Raw genomic sequence first — 7,000 nt, 5'->3', positions numbered from 1 at the left:
CGGCCTCTCGGGGGAGGAGAAGATGGAACTGATTAAGTTACAAAATAAACTGGATAATATGTATAGATTAAAAGCAATAGGAGCCTTTATTAGATCTTGGAAAAATGGATTGAGGAGGGAGAACAGAATTCATCCTATTTCTTTAGGCTTGTGAAATTTCACTCTACAAATAACACTCCATAAGTTAAACATTGATGGTGTTATTACAGATGACCAAAAATGTATCGCTAAATACTGTAGCAATTTTTACTGAAAATTGTATTGCTCTACGTACTGTCAGGAATCCACAGATATGTTTTTTAACTCACTGAAGAATGTTCACTATCGGTGATATAGAATCTAAATAGTGTGATGAACCCATCAAAGTTGAAGAGATTATAGTCTATCAAACATCTAAAGAACGATAAATCACCAGGTGTTGATGGAATTACATCAGAATTTTACAAATTATTTTCTGAACAAGTAGCTCCCTTCCTATTTGAAGTGTTTTCAGAGAGTATTAAAAACAATGTTCTCCCTCTTACAACGAGTCAGGTGTTAATAACACTGAGCCTAAAAAAGAAGTGCTGCTCATCGATAACTGGCGTCCAATTTGTCTTCTTAGTAATGACTAAGATATTAGCCTACTTGCAAAAATAATTAAAGACGTCCTGGATGCAATCATTGATGAAACACAGTCTGGCTTTATAAGGAACAGACACATTTCTAACAATATCAGACTAGTATTAGACATACTTGACTACTCAGACCTAATAACCCAGGATAGCTTCATATTATTTTTAGATTTTTATAAAGCATTTGACACAGAGCATCAGTTCATCTTCCACTCCCTTGAACGACTTGGCTTTGGAGATTTTTTTCTGTAAGTCTCTTAAGACTCTCTATACAAATGGTAACCGCTCTATCAAATTGAAATAAGGGCACCTCACCGAGATTTGAGTTAAAGAGAGGACAACCTTGCCTAATTCCTATCTCTCCATACCTGTTTTTATTCATCACCCAACTTCTTACAAATTCTTTAAACAATAGTCCTGTACAAGGTATTTCCATAGCTGGTAAAGAAATTATTATAAGCCAGCTGGCTGACGATACTACACTTTTTCTGAAAGACGCTAAACAAATTCCCATATCGATCAATGTGATGCAATCATTTTCCAAAGCATCTGGTCTATATTTTAACATGAATAAATGTGAACTCATAGCTGTCAAAGATTGTGTGACACCTTTATATTATAGCTTTCACCTGGTCAGTATGTAATTGAAAGACCACGTGTTCCTAATGTTTTGTACAATCATTGTAAATATCACAAGGCAGGTGTTTTTTCTCAGTAGTCCTACTACAGCGTTAAAAGTGCAGCACTCGTTTACTGCTTTTATCGGTGTCATTGTGTCCAAATCAATTTGTTCGGCAGTGAATCAGTCATGTAGTGAAACAGACCAAATAAGCCTTACAAAGTATAGTATTTTAATCGTTTTCCATTATATATTTTCCCCAGGTGTCCATGTCCACCCCACACACAGCAGCGTCTGTGCGGCTGTTCGTTCTGGCTGTTCAGCTGGTCCTGTTGGTGTGTGGAAGCCAGGCCAGTGACGACACCAAGAGGTGTAAGCTGTTCTCTGAGTCCCCGGCAGAACTGAAGGTCCTCAGTCTTCTAGAACCGCTCACTAACAAGACGTAAGGAATGACTGTTTTAGAAATGGAAAACATAAAAATATCCGTGGTATATCCTATTGCTTTACCAGGTGAGGGGTATCAAAGCAAGGGTTGTCAGCAAAAAGTAAGACCACACACACTGACGTCCATTGCTTGGGGAGGTGAAATTATACTTTGTCAGCTGTCACAGAAATTAGCTTTGCATGATGGTATAAAAAGGTTATTGTTCAGCAGTCAGGAGGCCACATTAAGCTTGGAAACTCCCTTAGGTTTAATTTTCCAGAGATTGTTCATTTTAGTCTAAATCACTCATGTAACATCACACGTAACACTTATACAAGGTAACGTTACGACAGTTTTTTTCCCACAGTTCCCTTGGTTACAGTTTCTCTGTGGCGACGACAAGCAGCAAGGAGAGCTACACGTACCAGTTCCAGGTGTGTGGGGATGCGGGGAAAACGGTAGGAGCTGGACTCGTTCAGATCGACCATACGGAAAAAGAAAGTGAGACAGTGCTTGGCCTGTACACTGCAACACAGGCTATCGGAGGAAGTAAGAATGTCCGGTTCTTTATCTTTTCCTTTGAAAAAAATCATGTGCCGGTCTTATCAGTGTGTTACGGTATATTATAGTATCTCTGTAAGTCAGCTCTAGCATGACCAGATATAGTGATGCCCTTTCTCTGTCCCCTTCCATCTCTCTTGCTCTCTCGCTCTCTGCTACCCATCACCCCCTACAGGTGACTGGGTGATGTTGATCTACAGCAACGGCACCAGGTATGACGGCCACTGTTCCAGGGAGATGAGGAAAGCCATTGTCATGATCTCCTGCAACAGAGGAGTGGAAATGGTGAGAGAGGGAAGGGAGGGTTTGGATCACTGTGGTGTGGTGATTTGACATGCCTCTCTCCCTGTTACACATTGACGCACACCTCTCTACATCCCCTCCTATCGTCCTCCCTCTTGCTCAAACCTCTGTCTTTCTCTCTCTCTCTCCCCATGTATCTCTTAGGGGAAGCTGGAAGTGGTGTTGGAGGGACAGGGACTGTTTCTATCTGTTTGAACTGGACTCCAGTGCGGTCTGTCCCGCTCTGCCATCCCAGCTCAGTGCAGGCTCCATAATACTCATCATGTTAGTACTAAGATTATGCATCCTTCCTGACTACAGAAATACTCAGACTTATCCCCAACCCGCTGGCTCACACGCAGGGTAGCAACCAAAGCTCTCCATTTCTCTCTCCAACAAATACTCAATACCCTATGAAATGGACTTGTCATTTGCTCACAACAGACAAAGCTACAAGACCAAGTAAAATGGATCATATTTACATATTTATTGGTATTCATTATGATAATGGTCTCTTATTTCTTCAACGCTTAACACAGCAGAACACCAGAATAATTATCACTGTGAATCATTGTGATGTTTGTTCATGTGTCAATTAATGGGATGGGTTTCCAACTGGGGATTTGACACCCTTTTAAAATGTTTATTCATTCCTCTGTCCCAGTGGGTTCGTCCTCTTGTCAGTGTACCTCATTTGTGGATTCCTCTACCAGCGGTTGATTGTCGGGGCCAAAGGGTTGCAGCAGTTCCCCAACTATGTCTTCTGGACGGAGGTTGGCAACCTGGCAGCGGTGAGTGTTTGTAGAAGTCACATCACTGTCTAACGTCAGGCGGCATCATTACTACGTGAAGCTCATCCCTCAACCATTCTGTCTTGTAGGACGAGGACCTAATCGGGAAAAAAATCTAGTTTTTGTTCATCCGCCTAACACTAATTTCGATAATCGCTCCTCTCTTGGTAGCTATGACGTACTGGCTACTACGGCATATCCTGCTCGCTCAGTTGAGCAAACTTGCTCCAGCTAGCTGCCCAGTGCAAGGTGTTTGAATGGCCATACAGTAGCTAGTTTGCCAGCTTATTGATGAGGTACGGCAGCAAAGTTCTGGGACTGTTCTCAGAAATCAGCATGTATCTGACTCGGACAAATAGCACTGTGCCTCGCTACTTTGGAACATTAGGCCAAAGCGATAATGTCCCAGAGAGCAGTCATCTGTGCCTTAGAACTCTGCGCGCTAATCACGGCAGAACAGATATCATAAGCTAATTTATCCATTAGCTGGAACTTCACTACACTAGCTAGCTATTCAGCATGGCGTGTGTGAACTGGCATTATTAACATTCCTGCCTTTCATTTCATATGGATTGATTTGAGACTGGTTCAGTAAGCAGACAGCTAGCAAATTTCTGTGTACATTTCGAATTTCATATACTGATTCTACCACCACAAAATACCTAGATAGAAAATTAGCTAGTGAAGACTTGCTCATGAAAAAACATCAATATTAGCTACAGGTTTGTTTTTGGTCAGATTAACTCTGACTCTTTTGAAGGTGAAAGGGGTTTTAGTGGACGATGTCACCTTGGTAACATCTTCAAGCTCCTTTCTAGCTATGAGTGTCTGTGAGTTATCAGATAGCACAACGGCCATCTGCACTGAACTATCTGACGTGAGACTATGGGCGTCACACATCTCTCTGGTACAATCCCAAACCAAACCCTTTCCCCTACGAGTGTTTTAGGTTGGAAGAGGTTATATGGGTTGATTTGGGATTCAGGGTCTGTTGAAGGAGGGTATATGGGTTGATTTGGTATTTTAGTGTCTATGTTTGGGGTGGCAGGTAGCCTAGTGGTTAGAGCATTGGGCCAGTGCTCCTGAACAAGGCAGTTCCTAGGCCGTCATTGTAAATAAGAATTAGTTCTTAACTGACTTGCCTAGTTAAATACATTTTAAATCAAAATAAAATGTTGGAGGGTATATGGGTTGTTTTGGGATTGTGTCTATGTTGAAGGCAGCATTTATGCATTACTTGAGGACACTTCGCTGTTCTTTTGAGGGCTGGGATTGGCTGGTCAGTCATAACTCTTCTCACTCTCTCTCCCTCACCCTCAGGATGGATGTAATTTTGTGTGTAGGACACAGGGCCCCGAAGAGGAACCTCCCACATACAGGGGTGTGTCCACGGAGCCAGAAGAGAGGGATGACCACTTGCTTCCCATGTGATCTGATGTCAGTAGTGGGAGGGATCTATCCCGTGTGAAGCTTTTGACACTTCGGATAGATATTGCCCTTAGGCACAGATCTAGGATCATCACTTACTCTCTCCAAGTCCGGAGAAACATAAAACTGAACTCAGTTAAGTGTCTAGGCGCAACTTCATCCTAGTTCATTTTGACAGTTTCAGGGATGAGTTTAGAGGTGGGCACACTAGTTTATGGAAGGCTGGAGGATCTATGACTCCTAAACACTTAGTTCATTATATTATATGGTAAGTCACCTGCCCTGGTTTGCATGGCCCAGGCGTCATTATTTGGAGGTGGCAACAAAAACCTGGATACGCTTTCTTTTTTTTCATGTACTGGAGTGGCCACCTCTGGATGGAGAGTGACGTCTCAAACAGACTCTGTTACATCTGGTTCATCTGGCACAATAGGTGTCGTTACTAGTTAACACTGCCACAAAGTCATGAACCTCGTCTATTTCTACAATTTAAAATCAGATTTTTAAACCTAACTAACCTTAACCACACTGATAACCTGATGCCTAAGCCTGACTTTTAAATAACATTTCATTAATTTTCATGATAGAGCCAATTTGACTTTGTGGCTGTCTAATCTAGTGGAAACCGTAAGGCCTTTCTGACGTGTTAGTGCTGACACAATGCAACCATAGGAACAGCTTCGAATATGTGACTACTTATTTCAGTAGCTGATGGCTGTGTACTGACTCGTAGGTCACACTTTATTTGAAGGTCTGCTTATACACTGCTTAGAATAATTTTTCCATGGTAATATTACAGTAAGTGAATACGCAGGCTTTTGTTCATGATTTATATGCTTACAGGTCATTGTAATTAAATGGTTTATACATTTAAAATGGTTAGATATATTTACGATTGTTAAGAAATAATAAACACTCTTAGCCTAAAGTTTTCGAATGGGTAAAAATATTTAATAACGACCGTCAAATTAATTTGGACCACAATATAGTACAGAGCCATTCCAACCAATGCACTGCTAGACACACACATTCCAATTACCAGTTGGAAGGGTGTTCAAGTGGATAAATCCCAGTCGTATGTGGTAAATACCACCTTCCCACTTGGTTATGAATGCAGCATTAATGATACTGAGGACATTGATGATGATTTTGTAATATAATGCTGTGATTGAACAGGTCCTTCATTTACATTTTACATTTAAGTCATTTAGCAGACGCTCTTATCCAGAGCGACTTACAAATTGGTGAATTCACCTTCTGACATCCAGTGGAACAGCCACTTTACAATAGTGCATCTAAATCACTATTGTGCCCCTGCTAACATTTTTTTCCTTCATAAGGCAACAGAAGGCACTTTGTGTTCAACAGTAAAATGGAGGAACTTAAGTAATTTATATAATCAAGAAAAATACACATTTACTATCTGTGACATGTGGGTGAATGTTTTTTTTTTTTTTTTAATTTTTTTGCTTGTTTGTGGTGTTTTTAGAACCAAACCAGGTCTGGGTTCAATGGATTTGGCCAGTTTGGACTTTGGCTTTAGTTTGTGATGCTATTTGTACTTGCAGATGAAGGGAAGAGTAAAAGAGAATTTGTTTAGTTTGTTTTGCACTTTTGCATCAAAATTAAATATGAATAAAGTGTTTGATTACAGTTCTGAATCTGTCATGTATGACACGTTTTAGTGTGCTGGCGTGTTAGCAGGGGCAATTAACTCCCTAAGCAACACAATGTAAAACATAATAAATATATTTTTATAACAACTGCTCTCTGTATGTACTGATAAAATATGATTCATATTTAACCAATATACAACTGGTAAGGGCTGTTCTAATGCACGGTGTGAAGTGGAGTGCCTGAATACAGCCCTTAGCCGTGGCTGAGAGGCTGGACTGAGGGCTTGTAGGCCTGTTGTAAGGCAGGTCCTCACCAGACATCACAGACAACAACCCACTGTCGCTGGACCAGACAACTGGCAAAAAGTGCTCATCACTGATGAGTCGCAGTTTTGTCTCACCAGGGGTGATGGTTGGATTCACGTTTATTGTCGAAGGAATGAGCGTTAAACCAATGCCTGTACTCTGGAAGGGGATCGATTTGGGGGTGGAGGGTCCGTCATGGTCTGGGACGGTGTGTCACTGCATCATTGGACTGCTTGCAATGACAAGTTCAATCTCAACGCTGAGGGTTACAGGGAAGACATCCTCCTCCTTCATGTGGTACCCTTCCTGCAGGCTCATCCTGACATGACCCTCCAGCATGACAATGCCACCAGCCATAC

The 7,000-nt window shown here is 41.4% G+C and overlaps 1 pseudogene; it reads left to right on the top strand.

Annotated features, from left to right (window-relative positions):
- Window positions 1-1,502: 1,502 nt before the first annotated feature.
- On the top strand, window positions 1,503-6,474 carry LOC135520614 (cation-dependent mannose-6-phosphate receptor-like; annotated as a pseudogene).
- Window positions 6,475-7,000: the final 526 nt, after the last annotated feature.

This window comes from Oncorhynchus masou, chromosome 29 (assembly GCF_036934945.1).
Source record: "Oncorhynchus masou masou isolate Uvic2021 chromosome 29, UVic_Omas_1.1, whole genome shotgun sequence".
NCBI classification, from domain to species: domain Eukaryota; kingdom Metazoa; phylum Chordata; class Actinopteri; order Salmoniformes; family Salmonidae; genus Oncorhynchus; species Oncorhynchus masou.
The sequence above is the reverse complement of the archived record's forward strand: the minus strand, read 5'-3'. Positions and strand labels throughout refer to the sequence as shown.